The sequence below is a fragment of the Sarcophilus harrisii genome, chromosome 4 (genome assembly GCF_902635505.1).
Source record: "Sarcophilus harrisii chromosome 4, mSarHar1.11, whole genome shotgun sequence".
In the NCBI taxonomy this organism is placed as follows: Eukaryota; Metazoa; Chordata; class Mammalia; order Dasyuromorphia; family Dasyuridae; genus Sarcophilus; species Sarcophilus harrisii.
Window position 1 is genome coordinate 117,566,967 of NC_045429.1, and position 21,331 is coordinate 117,588,297.

General features: G+C 38.3%; 1 protein-coding gene across 1 annotated transcript in view; it reads left to right on the top strand.

Moving 5' to 3' along the window:
- The first annotated feature begins 26 nt into the window (after window positions 1-26).
- The window catches only part of NR1I3 (nuclear receptor subfamily 1 group I member 3), a 29,177-nt gene continuing 7,872 nt past the window's right edge, over window positions 27-21,331 (top strand). Inside the window, exon 1 of the mRNA XM_031937402.1 lies at window positions 27-108. The gene's annotated coding sequence lies outside the window, so the exon portion shown is untranslated. The remainder of the gene's footprint in view (window positions 109-21,331) is intronic.

Below are 21,331 nucleotides of genomic sequence, written 5' to 3' on the forward strand. Positions count from 1 at the left end.
GGGACCCACCTCCGGCTTGGCCAATGAAGATGACTTATTCCCGTAAACTGACAGTTGGACCCAGCCAATGACAGAAGGATCAGTGGTTTGCAGCATTTCCAAACTAGGGTAAGATAGACAAGCGAGCAAGAGGGAGGGGGAGATGGGGGGCGGGGGTAGGGATGAAGAGTGCATGTTTGAGAAATAAACCAGGAGGGAAAAGTTGGGAGGAAAATAACATGGAGTCATGGGAAAGAGAGACAGGTAGAGACAGAGACAGAGACAGAGGCAGAGATAGAGAGACAGAGAGAGACAAAAAAGAAACAGAGGCAGAGACAAAGGTAGAGGCAGAGGCAGAGATAGAGAGACAGAGACAGAGATAGAGACAGACAGAGACAGAGGCAGAGACAGACTCAGAGACAGAGACAGAGAGTGCATGGTTTGGAAAGGGAAAATCCAACAGATGTCACTTGGAACCACTTACTGGATTTTGCTGATGTGTATAGGTAGGGGGCAAAGGAGAAAGAGAAACTATAATAATTCCAAGATGTTTCCATGTAAGATATTTGAGAAAACTGAGACCAAGTGCTTGCCTATTATAATCATAACTTGTCCGTTTTCACTCTCCTCTCTTAAGGATTGAGTGCCAACAACATATTTATTACCTCCTGGGCATTGTAGAAGCTACAAAGAAATGAAGCGTGGTCCCTTGCTCTCAGGGAGCCTACTTTCTCACCCCAGAGATGAAACACATAAGACATTTCTGGATGCGAAGATGTTTGGCTTGGCAGAGCATGGCCTCTAAAGCCAGATCAGTTCCGCCCAAGTACGGTGCCAGGAATTTGGTTACTAAGCACCAAGCAAATGGAACACCTGTAGATAAGAAGACTAGCTGATGGAGAGATATAGATGAAAATGCACTCAGTCCAATCTGTGTTATATACCAACAGATACAGATACCACAATTCTTTTGAGATAGCTTCATGTCCAGGCTTCTCATTTTGCAGAAGGGAAAACTAAAGTCGGGAAATGAGCTGTGACCTTTTCATAACTATACAGTGAGCCAAGACTGGAATCCAGTTCTATTGAATTCCTAATCAGGAGCTCTTTCCACTGTGCTCACAATGATGGTACTTTCTAATCAATATTTATGATTTGGAATGTGTGTGTGGTGAATGTGTGTGTGTGTCCGTAAATAATCTATTCAAAATTTAAAAGAAAACATTTAGGTCCAAGTCACATAGGTAAGTATAAGGGATTAGACCTATAATTTTATTGATAGGGGAAACTCCCAAATAAGAAAGCTTCATCTTCTAATGGAATTCAGAACTATTACATTAATATCATCCTAGAAACTCGCTTACAGTCTCATAATGAGTTTATATGACTAGGCAGTTATGTGGTGCAGTGAATAGAGTGCCTACCCTGGAGTCAGGAAAACCAGAAACCCATCTTCCCTTGTTCACTAGCCTTAGACACTTAAGATTAGGCAAATCACTTAACCTTGTTTGCCTCAGTTTCCTCGTCTGCAAATTGAGCTGGAGAATGAAATGGCAAATCACTCTTTGCCAAGAAAACTCCAAATGGGGTCACAAAGATCTGGACTTGACTGAAATGACTCAAGAATAACAATTCAAGATAAAGCTTGAACTCAGTCCTTCCTGACTTCAAGTATAGCCCTCTAGCTACACAGCTTTTCATAAATCATATACTTTATCTAAGCTTCAACAATTATCAATCATTGCTTATCAAAACCTCTGCCTTTCATTTCACTAGTCTTTGAAGACTATCACTTAAGATTCTCTCAGACTTTCTAGAAAAATACCCACAGGCAATGCCAACCATTTGCAGTTTTAATATTAAAAGCCTTTAGTTGTTCTTTTTTTCCCCCTGCTATCTTCTTGTATGGTAAAGGTTTAACTCCCTCAATAGCTGTTGCTTAGTTTTTCTTAAATAGCTATTTTTAGGCAGTCTCAAATAACTTTCTCCCTGTAATCACAATATCTTGATCTTTCTTTTCCTAGGTTCTTCTGTCTCCCTAAATATCTCTTGAATATGGGACCCCATATTAGCTCCAAGATACTCCAAACCATAGCTCACAAGTCTCCCACCTATAGGATGCATTTGCTAGGCTAACCAGAAGACAAAACATTCTGTTTTGTTCAAAACAAAATAAGTGGCAAAAACAAAAAGAAAGATTTACTCAACAAAGATCAAGGGTATCCTTTGCCAAAAGTTACCACACCATCAGGAGAAGGCACCATATATCAAAAACACATAGCCAGAGAACAATCCTGGAAAATATACATATAGCAATTCATATACCTAAGTTTGAATCCCCATTATAATCTTGCTTTTCTCTAGCTGTTGCTTATTTCTAATGTTTTCCGGTGAAGATGGTGGTCTGTAAGATGTTTTCTCTGTAGGACTGTAATCCTCTATTGAGTTATTCTCCATGATTGGTTGCTTTTCATTACTCTCTCCTGGCATTTCCACGGAATTGCTCTGCGTTGATTTTCACTTGTTGTTCTGTGTCTTTCCACAAAGAGGAAGACTTTCATTAGCATAGCCACAGGGGCTGATTCAACTGTTTATGCTTTCAGACCCTAGACTGCTACATACAGTCAGCTAAGAAAGCTCGTAGGCACTTCTCTTTTGAACTCCTCTGCCTCCACTTAAATTGCATTTCAACTCTCACTTGAGTCATGATCAGAAAACTCCTTTTAACTACTACTATACCTGACCCTAGCCCAAGTCTCTAGATATTATCCCAGGAGAGGACTGAAAAGATCTAACTGGAACTGTGGTGAGGGGTTTCATTTTAACCTTAATGCTACCGGTGAAAAGCCTGAGAATTTGTGCAAATGGTCTCTGGAATAGTTCCAAAGGACTAGAGTGGAACTGGTGACCCTCTCCCTACTTCCCTCTCATGACCATCCCATCATGCCCCCCTCTAACCAAATCCCCATATGGTGATCCTGGCAACCACCTTCCCACTCACCCCACTGCCTCTTATTCCCCCCCCCCCCCCCCCAGTAATAGATCTCTGTACTCCCTATATCCTAGTATACCTAAGATTCCATGACTCACCTTTCAACAAGGATATAGTAGCCTGGGTTACTAAGTTGCTAACTAGGGCAGTTCCAACTTTTTTTCTATGTTGCTACCTCCTTTCCTTTTTCCCTTTTTAATGAGTGGCTAATTAGCATTGGGAAATTTTTTTTTGCTTTATTAAAGGAAGCCTTCCAGCAATTTTAAAATAGTTATATAATGGTTACCTCAATGTTTCAGTTCTACATTTTGAAGGATCCATGATCTCCATCAAGAAGAGCACCCCCTCCATGGTACATGCAGATACAAACCTGTCTATACTTTCTTTCTGTTTGTCCCTGTCCATGTTCTCCCTTAAATTCTTCACAGAGGCTCTATCCAGACTACCAGAAGATGCCTTTAAATTGCTTAACATCCCAGGTGTAGTAGGGGATTGATCAGGGGCTTCCTTGAGCAATTGACTCCCCCTAGTTCGTACAGATACAATGGGCAAGTAACAGACACATTGAGATGTCTGGACACTCTGTTTTCAAAAGTACAAATGGACCAAAGTCTAAAGGGGACACATGTCTCCATTTAACCGGGCCATGGTAACACTCCCTTGCTCTCACTACATAAATAGCTTGCCTAGTTCTCTGAACAGCATCTTTTGCACCACTTGGTGACCTCACAGACAGAAAACAATGCAGCATACATCCTAATTGTTAGTGCTCTCTTTAGGATCTCAAAGCCAACTTGTCAAAAACAGAATTCTTAGCTTCCCCCACAATCCAACATCAACTGCTGACCAGCTGCTAGGGATGGATAAGTAGCCCCAAAAGCCCTGGGAAAATAGTGGTATCCCTCCCCCAGTGAATCATTGACCTGACTTCTAGCCTTGCCCCCAAAACACCATGGAGATGTGATCTAGCTAGTTCTTCTTCAGGTGCCATAGTCACCACCTCAAAAACCCAAACTTTAGAAGATGGGGTGTCTTCCTCAAAAAAATCTCAACACCAGGCCCTTGACACTGTCAAATCAGAAACTCATTCAATTCTAGGCAAGAAAACAACACTAAAGAACAAGATTTACTGTTTTGCTGCTGTTCTCCAAGGAGCCCTGGGTCTTTCCATATGACTTGCATATGACATGTATTATTAGAATGTGAGCTCCCTGAGAGAAGCGACAGCCTCACTCTCCTCTGAATCCCTAGTACTTAGTATTTTGTTTTGTACCTAGAAAGCCTTTACATACTTTTCCATTCATTCATTCCTTTTCCAAACTTTCCACTTTATGTTGAGAATAGACTTTAGCCCATCCAGGTTTACAAGGTGGAATTTTTGAATTTTCCTTCTCCCTCACTCCCTAATATATATTCAGTTGTGACATCTTGTCAATTTTACCTCCCTAGTGCCCATTGCCTTCTCTCCACTTCTTACATCTTCAGCCTAGATGGCTAGGCAAAGCACTAGAATTAAAATCTGAAGATCTAAACCAGAAAGTATTATTATCTACATGACCTTGAGCAAGAAAGTGAAGCTTTCTGGGCCTCCACTTACCTTATTTGTAACTTGAAGGGGCTGTACTATATCATCCCTTGAAGTGCCTTCTGTCTCTAATCTATGATACCAAGATGATCCAGAGACCCCCTCCTTCTTTGCTGCTTAGATTAGGCTTCCTTCAAGTGTCTATTCAAGTCCCCCATCCCCTCCCCATGAAGTTTTTTTCTGATTTCCTTAAATGTTATTCTTCTCTATCTTCTCAGATTTTCTTATTTAGCAGCTATCTTTCCCCCTTACAGAAGGAACCTTGAAAAATTATTCTAAATTAAAAGCATGTAGTTCATATTCTTAAAAAACACAATTTTATGAGCCACCACCCTACATCCTCTTCTACTATGTGATTCTCTTATTAAGTCAATTAGAACCCAGCTTCTTAAACTCTGGTTCTCAGCCCCACATAGGGTCTTGTGAATATGGAGGATCATGAAATTATGATTATTATTAAATGTTTCATTTGTACACCTATTTTATATATCTATAGCTCTGGGTCATGTAAAAATTTCTCTGCAAAAAAGGATTGCAATAATATTCAACCTATATTGGATTACTTGTCTAGGGGAGGGGGGAGGGAGGGAGATAAATATGGAACACAAAGTTTTACAAGGATGAATGTTAAAAACTATCTTTGCATATATTTTGAAAAATAAAAAGCTATTATTAAAAAAGGGGGAAGTGAGGGGTTGTGAGTGGAAAAAGTTTTTCAGAAACCCTGAACTAGAACAGTAGTTCTCAAAGTGTCAAAGTGTGATACAGAAAATTCTGGGGGGTCTCTAAAATCCCCCTTAGAGGATATACAAATTCAAAATTAGTTTTTATTTCTAATGTAGTAAATACCTATAAACATAACCCATATGAACAAAAATTCTTTCTACAAATCCTCAATAATTTTTAATAGCATAAAGATACTGAGAACAAAAGTTTGAGAATCACTGAACTAAAAAAAATAATAGTTCAGAGCATGGGACATTTAATGAAATAAGTAACAAAATAGCACCACCCATTCCAATACATATGAGGCTGAATTCTCACAGATGACTATAATCCCTCATACAATGAAAGACAGTTTCTATTTGGAACAAGTGTGGCACACCAAGGAGGGCTTTTGAGGGGGTGAAGCTACAGTACCTGAAGAGGACATAGCCAGATCACATCTCCATGATGTTTTTGGGGGTTGGGCTAGATGTAGGACCAGTGGTATTCATTGGGGGATTGAACACACAAGTGCACTTACATGCATATGTAGCCAGGAAACACATATGGTTAGGGAATATACATGTCTAGGTCTTTAGAGAGAGTCAGTTCCTATTGGAAATCTCTGCCTCTGTAGTTGCTGCTTGCTTACCTCCTGAGTTATATATCCACTGGTGTGGATCCACTTTCTTTGCTGAGCTGGGGGTACTCTGATGGTCTGCCTCCACCACTATACAGCTTCCTCTGATTTCTCCTCCACTCAGAGAATGATACTCTCTGAAGTCTTGGAACCATGTGAATGAATGAAAATTAAAAAAAAAAAAAAACAGTAAGCACTTACTATGTACTCAGTGCTGAGGATACAAATAGAAAATCAAGTGTGTTCTTCCTCAAAAGGAGCTCATATTCTAATAGGGGGAATACAAGCTAGAAGAGTTCTTAGGGTGCAGGGGCAAATAAGATAATAATGCTTCTTTAATGTTACTGATAAAACTTTATCCAACCGACCATCTGACCGTGCCACGGCATCTGATGGCTTCTGAAGCTGGAGGGACTGCAGTATTTGTAGCAGCAGTTGCTATGTTTCATTTACACAAGGGTTGTTTCCCTGGATGATGGCTATAGGTATTGGGGCAAGTGGCACTATTATTACAGTGTCCTTGGATGAAGAGAGTCCTGAGCAGTCTCCACTGCCCAGGCAATGATTTGCCCCACATATCATGAACCTCTTTCTGTCTTTTGCTCAGGATGCCTTTTTTCTTCAGCTAAGCTGGCTTGCCTTTGGTTGCCCTGGTCAGCTGTTGGTGTTGATGATAAAATACATAGATAGACAGATGATCATTAGTTAGATATAGATATATAAATGATTATCTGCTGGTATTGCCACTGGATTCCAGCTGTTGCTGCAATATCTGTTCAACATCTGGCTTTGCCACATGCTGACTGAGAGATGCTGAACAAATCATTTAACCTTTTAATGTTCCAGTTAACTCTTTAAGATTGTAAGTTATAAGGCTGCAACTATGGTGGATTTGGGAAGATGGGATAAAACTGCCAGAGATCAGACTGTGGAGTAAATCTAGATCTTGGACCAGCGGTGTCCATTTAAGAATTCTGTCAGTTGATGAGTAAAGAGAGAAAGGCTGTGATAAATGTGCACAGAAATGAAACATACACACACACACACACTCACAGAGTTTTAACTCTCCTATAAGTTATCCTAATCAGTGATTCCAAAAAATTTCCCCTAAAGATTTGGGGAAATGAGATGGGAGAGATTTATAAGAGGGGTGGAGGTGAGTAGCTCCAGATAAGATTACCAATTTCTTTTTTCCACCCCCCCCCCCCTTTAAAAATATATATATTCAACAAATTACGTGATCACAGTATGTTAAAGATGAGTTCTGTAGATGGGAGTACAGTTATAACCAGAGGGAACAAGAGCTTAGACAAACTGCATCTGTCTGCTCCAGAGTTGTGTATTAACTGAAGATTCCATATTGGAATATTTTGAGTAATATTCCATGTCATCCACTGAATTAAATTCTGAACCTGCTACTTGAAAGGCTGCCTTCAGGGGTAGGAGGTGGGTGGGTAGATCTCATAACTGAACAAAAAAATAAAAAAAATGCAGGCTGAGTGCCCTCTGGTGGAGAGTAATAATAGTAATTTTAGGCAGGCGATTGTTCGACTATATCCAATACTACATGTATGGAAAAGTCCATAGGGTTTTTTTCGGCAAAGATACTGGAGTAATTTGCCATTTTCTTCGCTAGTGTGTTCCCATTTTACAGATAAGACAAGTGATTGTCCAGAGTTACATAGTTGGTAAGTGTTTGAGACCAAATTTGAACTCAGATTTTCCTGACTCCAGGCAAGGTACTTGGGGCTCCATCTATTGCACCATCTAGCTGCACCTCCACCTACTATTCCCTCCAAAAACGTGCTAATAATAATAGAGAAACTGGCTACTTTTATGTAGACTTTAAAAAAGCAGCACACGAGCTGACTTGAAATGCTTACCACATATACCACAGCTGAATTAATAATGCCGCCAGACATAATATAGTGACAATAGGAAAGAAGAGGGAAAGAATAAGGTCAAGGAAAATAAAATAAGAGAAGCTGAAAAGCGGGGGAAATAGTTTCATCAAATACCACCAATAAAAGTCTCATATCTGAGATATATAAAGAATTGACCCTTTTGTGTTCTCTATTAGACCCCCTTCACTTCTCTGACACTGCTACTCCCTTGGTGCAAGCTCTCATCACTTCATGCTATTGCAAAATCCTGTTTGGTATTCAAAGTCTTTAATAACCTATCTCCTCCCCATCCTCCTTTCCAGTCTTCTTAAATCTACCACATATTCTTTCATCCAACGATGCTGGTCTCTTTGCTATTTTACAAGACACTCGCCTTTCAGCTCCTGGCATTTTCTCTGGCTGTCTCCCATGACTGAGATCCTCATCATCTCTGTCCCCTGGCTTCCTTCCTTCCAAATGAAAACACACCTTCTACAGGAAACCCTTCAATTCTAATGCCTTCCCTCCATTAATTATATCCTATTTATCCTGTATATAGCTTAGCTTATTTGTACATATTTATTTGCTTGCTGTTTCCCCAGTCATGAGGTTGGTGGTGCAGTGGATAGAGCACTAATTCTGGAATTAAGAAGAACAGAATTCAAATTTGACCTTAAACCTGTATGTGCACAAATGTTTGTGGCAGCCCTTTTTGTAGTGGCTAGAAACTGGAAACTGAGTGGATGTCCATCAGTTGGAGAATGGCTGAATAAATTGTGGTATATGAATAATATGGAATATGATTGTTCTGTAAGAAATGATCAACAGGATGATTTCAGAAAGGCCTGGAGAGACTTACACGAACTGATGCTGAGTGAAATGAGCAGGACCAAGAGATCATTATATACTTCAACAATAATATTATATGATGACCAGTTCTGATGGACCTGGCTATCCTCAGCAACGAGATCAACCAAATTATCTCCAATGGAGCAGTAATGAACTGAACCAGCTACGCCCAGAGAAAGAACTCTGGGAGATGACTAAAAACCATTACATTGAATTCCCAATCCCTATATTTATGCACACCTGCATTTTTGATTTCCTTCACAAGCTAATTGTACAATATTTCAGAGTCTGATTCTTTTTGTACAGCAAAATAACGTTTTGGTCATGTATACTTATTGTGTATCTAATTTATATTTTAATATATTTAACATCTACTGGTCATCCTGCCATCTGGGGGAGGGGGTGGGGGGTAAGAGGTGAAAAATTGGAACAAGAGATTTGGCAATTGTTAATGCTGTAAAGTTACCCATGCATATATCCTGTAAATAAAAGGCTATTAAATTAAAAAAAAAAATTTGACCTTAGATGTTTATTAATTGTTTGACTTTGGGCAAGTCATTTTATATCAGTTTCCTCAATGATAAAATGAAGTAATAATAGCACCTGCCAGAAACTGGAAACTGAGTGGATGCCCATCAATTGGAGAATGGCTGAATAAGTTATTGTATATGAATATTATGGAATATTATTGTTCAGTAAGAAATGACCAACAGGATGATTTCAGAAAGGCCTGGAGAGACTTACATGAACGGATGCTGAGTGAAATGAGCAGGACCAGGAGACCATTATATACTTCAACAATAATATTATATGATAATCAATTCTGATGGACGTGGCCCTCTTCAACAATAAGATGAACCAAATTAGCTCCAATAGAGCAGTAATGAACTGAACCAGCTACATCCAGGGAAAGAACTCTGGGAGATGACTATGAACCACTACATAGAATTCCCAATCCCTCTATTTTGTCCATCTGCATTTTTTATTTCCTTCACAGGCTAATTGTACACTATTTCAAAATCTGATTCTTTTTGTACAGCAAAATAACTGTATGGACATGTATACATATATTGTATTTAACTTATACTTTAACATATTTAACATGTATTGGTCAACCTGCCATCTGGGGGAAGGAATGGGGGGAAGGACCGAAAAAGTTGGAACAAAAGGATTTGCAACTGTCAATACTGAAGAATTACCCATGCATATATTTGTAAATAAAAAGTGAAGAAGAAGAAGAAGAAGAAGAAGAAGAAGAAGAAGAAGAAGAAGAAGAAGAAGAAGAAGAAGAAGAAAAAGAAGAAGAAAGATTAATAAAATAAAATAAAAAGAAAGAAAGAAAGAAAGAAAGAAGAAACAAACAAACAAAAAATAATAGCACCTGCCTTACAGGGCTCTTGTAAGGATCAAATGAGTTGTCTTTGGCACATAGTAGATGCTGTATAAATGCTTATTCTCTTCCCAGTGAGTACCTCTTTTTTGTATTATAGTGCTTTGCACACTGCCTGGCATTTAGTAGGCATTTAATAAATGTTTACTGATATTAAGTCATTTTGGACTCTTCGTGGCCCTATTTGTGGCTTTCTTGGCAAAGATGGTGGAGTGGTTGGCCATTTACTTCAACTCATTTTATAGATGAGGAAACTGAGGCAAACAGAATTAAGTGAATTGCCCAGAGTCACACAGCAAATAAGTATGTGAGGTCAAATTTGTACTCAGTTCTTTCTGACTCCAGCTATGGCATACTATCCATTGTGCCATCTAGCTACTCATATTGACTAGCTAACAAATATATAATAACAAGAATTCCAAGTGATCAAAGGTTTTATAGAGTTTCCAAAAGGTCTTCACAGTATAAGTGATTAATTGAAAACGTATTTTAAATCATTTATAAAAAAATACAAACTAAAGCAAGTCTGAGTTTTTACCTTACCATGTAAATTGGCAAAGATCAAAAATAGGAACAGTTAATGTTGGAGCAGTTGTGGGAAGACAGGCACAATAATACACTGTTGGTGGAACTGTCCATATTTGGATATCCATCTGGATATTGATTTTGAATTTAGAAAAGAAAAATGATTAAACCATCCATATCTATTGACTTCATAATTCTATTACCAGGTTGATACTCCAAGGAATTCAAATGTAGAAACAAAGACACAATATATACCAAAATACTTATAATAGCACCCTTTGGGAGTAGAAAAGAACTAGAACCAAAGTGGGTGTTCATCTACAGAGAAATAACTGGAAAAAAACTACAGGATATCAATTTAATGAAATATTATGTAGCAAGAAGTGATGAATACGAGGAATTCAGAAAAATATGGAGGGTTCTGAACTGATACAGAGTGAAATCAGCAGAAAGGAGAAAACAATAAAAACAATAAAAGGATCACTAGCATGAAGTTGAACTATGGACAAATGGAAAATCACTGATGGACCAGGAGAATAGATAGTAAAACGTGCCTCCTCTCTCAAAAGTGGAGAGAAGTGATGAAAGGAGGGAAGATTCTACTGGGGCAGGATGTTGAAATTGCCAAATGTTGTAATCAAACTGGATGGTTCTGCTTATTTTATTTGTAGAAGATGATTCAAGTGGGAGCTGGAGGCTTTTAATTTTTTTCTCCAAAAATAACTTGATTATAACAAAGATAGAAGGCATTAATAAAATGATTTTTTTCTTCAATGATGAAAGGATAAATATAAAGGCTGTTAGAAAGTAATTGTTGATAGGGTTTACTGACTAATTGGTATAGGGAATGAATAAAAAAATGAAAGATAACTTCAGGGTTTCAAGATAAATAACTGAGAATGAGGGGACCATTAGAAGAAATACACATCCAAGATAATAAAGGATAAAAGAATGAAGTCATAGATGACAGTGTTTCAAATATAGAGGTTAATTTATGCTATATGAAAAGATGGGCTCCACCATAAAAGACCACCTAAAACATTGGGCTAATTAAGACTGAGGTTTGTGCAAACACAGTTGACAGTACAAAGGAAGAGCCAATCAGTCAAGCACAGGCATTGTGTTAAGTACTAGGGTTACAAAGAAAGTAAAAAAAATTCCCTTCCCTCAGAGTTGGCAGTCTAATAAAGAGACAACTACGCACAAATGTGATACATGCAGGATAAATTTGAGATAATCTCAGAAAGCACTAGCAATAAGGAGAAAAGGAAAAAGACTTCTTGGTAATAATAGGATTTTTAGGTGAAATTTGAAGGAAACCAAGAGATGGTAATTTGAGAGAAAGAATCTCTGGAAAGAGGGATATCCAACAAGAAGAAAATGAGATAGGAAAAGATAGGTAAGGAGGAGCAGAGCAATCATAGGGCTTTGGGGACTTTGCCCCAAGATACCTCCCAGCAGAGGGACTCAATTTTTCTCTTTGACCATTTTGAGGTTTTCCACTGCCTAACCCCACCCCATCCCAGGGTCTTATCACTGTAGGTCCCTTCTGCTAGGGTCTGACTTCTCCCACAGCAAAAAGAACAGAAGAGCTGAATTTTGGGAGACTGGTCACCTCTTTTCCAGGCATGATTGCACCCAAATTAGTTTTTCCATTTTCCCCTCCTGCCTCCCTCTCTAACTGCTCTATGTGTTTCTACCCCCACCTTATCCTCTTTGCCCCTTACACACTGGGGCAAATGATTTTAGTCTCAGAATTTCTCATTTCAGCTCTGAGGAGCACAAGCACATAGTTGCAGAAGCCAAAAAAACATAGAATTTCAGGGGAAAGTAGGTTGCTGAGAGTATTACATGCAGCAGAGTGGTTTAAAGGGGGAGGAGGCAGACAGAAAGAGAAATATACTGTTTTTGACCTAAAGTGGTTAAACATAGGATGAAAGCCTGACAGTGAGAGGTCAAAAAGAAGTGGCAGGTATTGACTAATCCTCCTTTCAAAAAAGGTTTTGAGCACAAAATGTCATGTCAAGACTTGGATGGTGATGGGATAGGATGAGAAAAGAGGGACCAGGACTGGAATTTGACTCCAAAGGAGGAGCACCTGGCAAGCTATTCTAAATTAGGCAGGTCAGGAAGCAAATTCAAAGAAATCAGACTGGGAAAAGCAGTCATAGGACTAAGCAGAAATAAAGAACTCAGACAAATAATGCAGTAAAAATAAAAGGTCACATCTCTAAAGCAGACAGTTTGGACTGCAAGAGGGAGAGAGAACAAGTAAGCTTGAAACAGTCTGAGTTGAAGCCCTGCTAAAGCAGAACAGCTCTTCACACATTAAGTGCTGAATGTCTACTAAGCCTGGAAGACACTCAGTTGATATTTGTTGAGAGTAAATATATGAATGATTTTCTGTCCAGGGCCAAACTTAAGTCTTAGAATGTAAGCAGGTTATGAGCCACCAAGTGGTGGCAAATGGTTATAACGAGGCAGGAGAAATTAGGTGGTGCAGTGGAGCCCTGAGCTTGGAACTAGAGAGACATCTTCCTGAGTTCAAATCTGACCTCAGAGACTTACTAGCTGTGTGAAGCTGGGCAATTATTTAACTTTAGAAGAAAAAGACAAACCACTCCAGGATCTTTGCTAAGGAAGTCCCAAATGGGCTCACAAAGTTAGAGACAACTAAGTCAGCTAAAGAGCAAGATGACAAATATGGGACGGAAGCCAGATAGACCTACATCAAACAAATGGTTTTCAAAGTTAAGAAGAATTGGATAGGCTGGAAGAGTATTGATGTTATGGAGGGAAGAAATGAATATAGGAACTCAATGAGGTTTTAGAAAGGGCTTAGATCCACAGTATATTGAAGATTTGATTTTGAGAGTAGGAAGAAGATTGTTAAAATGAAAAAACACTTCTCAAAGGGTGGGGTTGAGGATTTGATTTTGAGAATAGGAAAGATTGTTAAAATGAAGAAACACTTCTCAAAGGGTGGGGTTGATCTTGGAAAAACCATGGAGAACAGGAGAGGTTCTTCAGGTACAAAATAAAAAGGCACAAGGTGTTCCAGTTTCCAAAAAAATTAGGAAGAGAATGAATCTGCAAAACAGAACATTTTTCCTTTGATTCCTGGGAAAACTCATAAGGTACATTATGAAAAGGATGGTTCGTGAAAATCTTTATGAAAGAGGCCTTCATAAAGATTCAGAGGTGGCTTTATCAAGAACAGGTCACACACCCAGATTAAATTCATTTCCTTTTTTGACAGTTCCTGGGCTGAGAGATTAGCAGCATGATGCAGATATAGTTTATCTAGATTTTAGCAAATTACTTGACATCTTCCATGCTACTGTGGATAAAATACAGCAGTGAGAGGTTAGATGATGGTGCAATCAGATATGTTCTTGTAAGAGAGTCTCTAGTGAAGGGCCACAAAGATTTGTTCTTGATCCTAGGAGCTTTAACTTTTTTTTTTTTTTTCAGTGACTTAGATAAAAATATAGATGGTATGCTTATCAAATTTGCAAGTAACACAAAGCTGGGCGAGAAAGATAACACTTTGGATAAGAGTCAGGATCCAAAAACATCTCGAGGAGCTAGAACATGAGACCAAATCTAACAAGATAAAACAATAGGAATAGATGAAAAGTCTCACACATGGGATCCCTCAGGCTCTCCTCACTTCCCACCTCTTCCAATTCCTAGCTTTTCTCAAGTTCATGCATCCCCAGCCATCTACAGCAAGCCTTTTCTAATGCCCCTAGCTAGTAGTGCAAATATATGTTGTCTCTTGCAATAATAAGAAAGCTTCTTGAATGCACAAATTGCTTCATTTTTGTCCTTGTGCCCCAGCACAATCCCTGACATAGAGTATGTAGTAATAAATGCTTTTTGATTGACTGACTGATTTAAAAAATTATTGTCATAATCAAGAAGGTATGATTAGGCAGCAGTTTGCTAATGAGGACAGAAGATTTTAATAATCATTGTTGCAAAGCATTACCTATATCATCTCAATTGTTTTTCTAACCTTGGTAAGGAAGGCAGTATTAATACTCCCATCATATTCCCAGGAAAACTGAGGGTCAAAGAAATTAAGTGACTTTTGCAGGGTTATATAGCCAGTCACTTTCAAGGTATGGTTTAAATTTCCTGCTGCCAAGTCTAGAATTCTATCTACTACACCACATTACATTCAGTGTCTATTGGTGGTACAATAGCGGGGAAAAAAACTAAAATAATCTTGGGCCACATTAAGAGATCCAGGGGATGCTAGCCATACTATGCTGACCCCGTCAGCCATCTGAATTCTTGGATTCAGTTCTAATTATCCACATTTTAAGAAAGACACTGATAACTTGAGAGCATCCTAGGAAGGTTAACCAGGATAAACAAAGGCAGAGATGTGCTCAAGTAACTCTTAAGGGCCCTGAGAGCCAATTGTTAAATTTTCAGTGTGAGATTTACTCCTGAGAAATCAACAAATGGTGCAAATTAAGATTTTAGTTAGTGTTTGTTGTTTGTCTAGTTTTAAGAAAGTAATGAAGAAAATGTTTAAAAGGCAGATTAAACAGTGTATAGTCTAAACATCTTTTGTTATTGGGTAGTAGAGGCAGTTGTTAATTATTTACCCACTCACAACTGGAAGGGTCTCAAATTCATGAAATATAAATGGATCATGGGGTGTTTGGTTTGGATAACTCAACATAGCTACAAAGTGGTTTTTTAAAAACTTCCCCCCTAAACTTATTCCTCTTCCTAACTTATTTGTCAAGGGCCTCACCATTATTCTCAAAACAGATTCCTAAGCTTGGAATAACCTTAACCCATTACTCTGCATCACCCACCACCCCTGCAGCCCATATCTAATTAATTTTTCCAACTTTTGTCAAATTAGTTTCTAGAACATCTCTCACATTTGACTTTTTCTCTCCACTCAACAATAGCTGCCACCCTATTTTAAAGTCATTACATCAAGCCTTAACTAGCCTCCTTATTGTTCTCTCTGCTTTCTTAAGATGATCTTTCTTCAAACCCATCAACCACACAGCTACCGAACCCAAAACCCCTAAAACACGGGTATATACATAAACTACCCTGCTCCCAAATTTTCAATAACCCCGTTTTCTTTAAGGAAAAATACAAATCACTTTGAAATGTAAAACCTTTCACAATCTTACTCATCAAGTCCTGAATAGGGTGTTGAACAGAGAGGAACTAAAGAATTGATGCTTGAGGTGGGCAGGGAGAAGGCTTTGATAGAGATCAGTTTAGCTACAAGATCCCACACTCTGGGAGGTTCACCAATCTGAAATCCAAGTTATGTCAAATCCCCGAGACCCACCCTCGGTAGAGATCTGGAGCAGTCTCACTGTCATGTCCTATCAGAAATCCCAGTCATGTCCCTGAGGTTAAATTTTCCCTACTTAAATTTTATCTACTTGTGGGGATATCCTGTGGCTGTTGTCTTTGGATGGGTCTGCCACAGCAATCTGCCTTATGATTTTCTCCTTATCCCTGCCATGTAGTATCTCCCCTAACTCCATTGTGCTTCTCACTTCTCCTTAGAGCTAACTAGTTCTTTTAGGGGGCTAAGTCCCTTCCAGGATTTAGCCTGCCAGCTAAGGACATGTCCCAACCTCATGGGGTGCTCCCTTTCTACTGGATAATTGCAAATTCCACTGAGGAGCTTGTCTTTCATGTGTTCTCCCACTCTATTTCATATTTACCATTACCAGTGTCTATTTTATCCCTTCATTTTGTCTGTAACCTATTCCCCTAAATAAACCTTTTGCCAGAGAGAATGGCCATGGTGAATTCTTCACATGACTGAACCCCAGCTTTTGATGCTGAACCCCACATCACTTTGATGCTGAATCCCAGGATTGGTAAATCCCCATGAGATGGGGGCACCCTTAATTGGGGCATAACAAAACTTAAATCCTGAAGGGACTTAGTACCCTAAAAGAGTTAGCTGTAAGGAGAAGTGGGGTTGGGAAGCATAGTAGAGTTAGGGAAGATACCATGTGGCTTGGGGGAGGGACAGGAGAAAGATACTATGTGGAGGCAGACTGACCCAAAGAAAAGTTGCAGGCATGGGATGGCCCAGTAGATTTTATAGAGAAAATTGATTCGTAGGAACACTTCTGAAAGGACATGACAAGGTGAGACTGCTCCAGACCCTCAGGGGTCTGACCTGACTTAGATTTCAGACTGGACAACTTCCCCAGAGGATGGGAACATGGAGCTAAATTGATCTCTTATCAGAGCCTTCTCCCTGCCTGTCTCAGGGATAAATTCTTTAGTTTCTCTCAGCCCAACACCCCATCCAGGACCAAAACTGCTCCCTTTCAGGTACCCTAAATTCTAGTAGAATAAGTGTACTTTCTGTGTGCTCTTTATAGGAGCAGCAGACCCCAGCAGAGGTCCTTGGCAGGAAAGAAGTCTTTAGCCCATACCTTTGCACAGGTTGACTCTCATGCATGCCTTCAATATTGCCTTTCCACATCTCCATCTCTGAGAATCTCTAGTTCTCTTCAAGGCTTCATTTAACCTTTCTCAGTTCCTCCCCAGAGAGGGATTCCAGCCTTGGACTGTTATCATTTGTCTGCTCCCACGCCTAATCTTGTGCTACTGAATAGAGACCAAGAGTGTCACACTAAAAATATATGTGATCCAGCCCCAAATGGACCCTGGTTACAGGACAATCCTTTTATTCCTAATTTGATACCCTAATCCACTCTTCATTAAAGCTACTCAAAATCTTGTCTCCTCAAGTTTCTCACATTTCCCTCTCCTTACCCTTTCAGCTGAGGATTTGTTGTCCTTTAATATCAAAGTCATTTCCCTTCTCATCGAAAAACTCCTTGACATCAACATCTCCTACTCTCTCCTCAGTATGATAATGAGACAGCTTTTGTTAAGGCTGGTTCCTCAGTTTCTTCATCTATAAAATGGGGAGAATAATAGTACCTATCTACCTCCCAGAGTTGTTGGGAGGATCAAATGAAAGATCACGAATAAAGCACTTTGAAAATCTTAAAGGAATAATATAAATGCCAATTTGTACATGGCACCTTTTCTAAGTCCCCCCAGTTGCTAGCACTCTTCCTCCCAAACTACTTTGCACTCTCTTTATATTTATCTTGTGTTTGCTTAGACAGGTATTAACTGTCTCCCCACTAGAATGCAGGTTCCTTGAGAAGTAGGGGTTGCCCTATTTATGCCCTAAGCACCACTTCTGGCACATAATAGGCACTTAATAAATGCTTGTTAATAACAATAACTTGAATTTATGGAGCACTTTAAGATCTGAAATGTTTTACCTGTATTATCTCATTTGATTCTTACAACAACCCACTGAGGTAGGTGCTATAATAACAGCAAATTTAAACACCCCCCCCACCATTTTTTAGATGAGGAAACTGAAGCTGAAAGAAATTAAGTGACTTGTCCAGGGTCACACAGTGGGACAAGATTTCAGTTCAGATGTTTCTGACCCCAAGTCCAACACTTTCCATTTGACCACCTAACTGTCTCATCAATGGGAATATATGGGGTGTCTATAAACTTTTGGGGTGCTTTACTTGGGGGGCAGTGACCCACAGCAACTTAAATGATTTAAGTGTATTTCTGTGCTGTTCTTGGGATAAGGAAGAGAATTGTAAATTAATTACCAAGGTAAACATGATAAGGATAGATGTAGGAACTAGGACCCAGTATTGGAAATTGATTAGGTTAATCCCTAGAAATCCCAAAGCAAAACTGCATAGAGCCAAAAAACTTTTTATATGCCTTGCATAATATAGCCACTATCTCTCTGGGGCCAAGGAAGACAGGTTACTTTTGGAAATTAAGAATATTATCAATGCAATGGAACATCAGACTACACTGAATAATGTGCCTAGGGAAAATAAGTACAATTTAAGAAGTATTAGAATTAGCCACACACTAGGCAGATAATTTTGTGGACAGTATGCACATACTTGCATCACATTTGTGGTATTTTAAAAATGCAAGAAATATAGTTTCTGGGTAATCATTTTATTAATAATGCCACCATATTACCAATAAAATGGGTCAGTGACACTCTCACATGTCAAAAATGAATCAGTGATTGACTCACAGTTTATATGCTTTTGGAAGAGTATATTCTTAAGGATGACACTCAACTCTAATTGGTTAACAATTTGTTTTGGTGGAAAAACAATTTTATTCTTATTTTAAAAATTATAACACATTTTCTTCTCTCACAAAAGCTACTCCTTATAACATTTATTTTAAAAGAGGAAAAATTATTCAGCAAAACTAACCAAGTTATTGGAAAAAAAAAACTGACACCATCTGTCTTAATTTGTTGGTATTTATAAGCAAAGTCTTTATTACCTGCTCTCTACCTTAGAGCATCACAGAGTTGGAAAAGATAATTGAGACCATCTAGTCCAGTCTAGTTAATATTGGTTAACAATGAGAAGTTTGGACTGTAATATATCATTGTCCCTGATATACTTGGTGAAGTAAAAATGTCCTTATTAAAAAGAAGAGACAGAACATCTAGAAATACACAAAATAGGTACATCCTATAAACAATATAGTTTTGAAGCTATTGAAAGAACACTTCTCAAGATATCTGAAATGGAAAAAGTTATGAAATGCTGAAATAAATTATGAATTCTATTTGTTTATTATTTATTATTTTTATTATTTTTTTAGAATTTATTTTTTATATTTTATTAGAATTTTATTATATATTTTGTAAATATGAGTATTCACTAAAAAAGAAAATTAAAATATTAATAACTACTAAAAAAAATTAAGAATGGATGGGATTTGGCTTTGATTTACTTCTAAATTGCGTAGCACTAGGCAATCTAATCAAAGAATTTATCACCACCTAAAACTGAATACAAAGGGCTTCCCCACCTGGGTGAGATCTGAACCAGATGGAAGAGAAAGTTAATTCAATATCATTACCCTCAATGTCCTTCAGAGACTGAAGAGAGACTAATTGGGAGAGTTGGGCAGCAGTGGCACTTTCGATGATCCCAAGCTGTTCCCAAAGCCTAGCTTCCTGACATCCATATTCTTCCATTGATGCTATGTGACTGTGAATCATGAAACGCCACGATCACAGGCACTTCAAAATAGCAGGTGCCCTAAAGCAACAGAAAGGCATACAGTGTGGGAATAAGTAGGCTGTGCCATATTGCCAAAAATGGCCTGCCCTTGATGATGTCTTTTATATCACTTATCAAGGGCACAGATGATACAGAAACAAGAAACGTGTCTGTCACTCATTTAAAGTAAGGAATAACAGATGGACAATCAGTGTTGCATTCATTTCCATAATGAATCCAAAGAACCAGAAGAAAGTTTCCAGTGTACTGGGCAATTCTTCAGTAGAGGATTTCACGGACGACATGATCACGAATTACATGGGATGAAAAAGCATGAATATGATGCTATCTCTACCATATCAGGAATGTGTTCCCTCTTTCCCATTCCCTCCCCCAAGTTCTTAGAATCCCATGATTCTTTTGAGATTGAGCTCAGGCATTATCTTCTACATGAAACCCTTCTGGATTATTCATTCTCCCTGCCCATTTCTGTACTCCCTCCAACTCCAGCTTCCCTCATATCCCTCCTTAAATTAATTTGTGTTTACTTTGAATATATTCTCTACATGCTTATTTTTGCACATTTTCTTTTTTTTTTGTAAATGGTATTTTTTTTTCCAATTACATATAAAGATCATTTTCAATATTCATTTTTCAAAAGATTTTGAGTTTCAATTTTTTTCCTCCTATCACCCCATTCTCTTTCCCCAAAGTTTTTTGCACATTTTCTCTTCTTTACATTCTCCTAACCCCCATAAAATGTAATCTTCTTGAGGGCAGGATTCCTTGCATCTGTCTTATCTTCAGTCCCTTGTGCAATATCAGGCACTTACTAAGCACTTAATAAGAGATCCTTGAAATACAGTATAGGTACACAAAATACAGTGTATAGGTAAATGGAGAATACTCTCTATACCTCTTAATGAGAAGATACACACATGGTAGGTGTTCAATATTGTTGAATGACTTGAATGATTGAACCTTACATTTCTTTCAAAGTTCAAGGCTTTGCTTATCTAGGAAAGCTTTCCTCACTCTCAGTCCACACTGAACTTTTGTATGTCTCTTAAATTTAAGGATTAAATACTTTACATGATGGGCAGCTGATGGTACAATGGAGAGAGCCTGGCTCTAGAGTCAGAAAACCTGAGCTCAAAATCTGGCACTATGCATGTTACTAACCTCTGTCTACTTCAGTTTTCCTTACCTGTAAAATAGGGATAATAGCATTTATCTCTCAGGGTTGTTTTGAGGATCAAAAGAGATAATAGTTTTAATGTTCCTGGCATATAGTAAGAAATATATATATATATACATATATATATATATATATATTGGATTACATGCCATCTAGGAGAAGGGGTGGGGGAAAGAGGGAAAATTGGAACACAAGGTTTTTCAAGAGTCAATGTTGAAAAAATTATCTTTGCATATGTTTCGAAAATTAAAAAACTTCATAAATGTTAATCATTATTATTAGCTATTATCTAATACTTTATTATTTATTACCTTGGATATTACCTGATTTTATGTACATATGTCTCTTCTATATATATTCTGAATTCTTGGAGGATAGAGGCAAATCTTAAAGAGTCATAGAATATCAGTGTCAGAAGGACTTTAGAGATTCTCCAATCCAAATGACTGAATGAAATGACTTACCTAGGATCATCTTT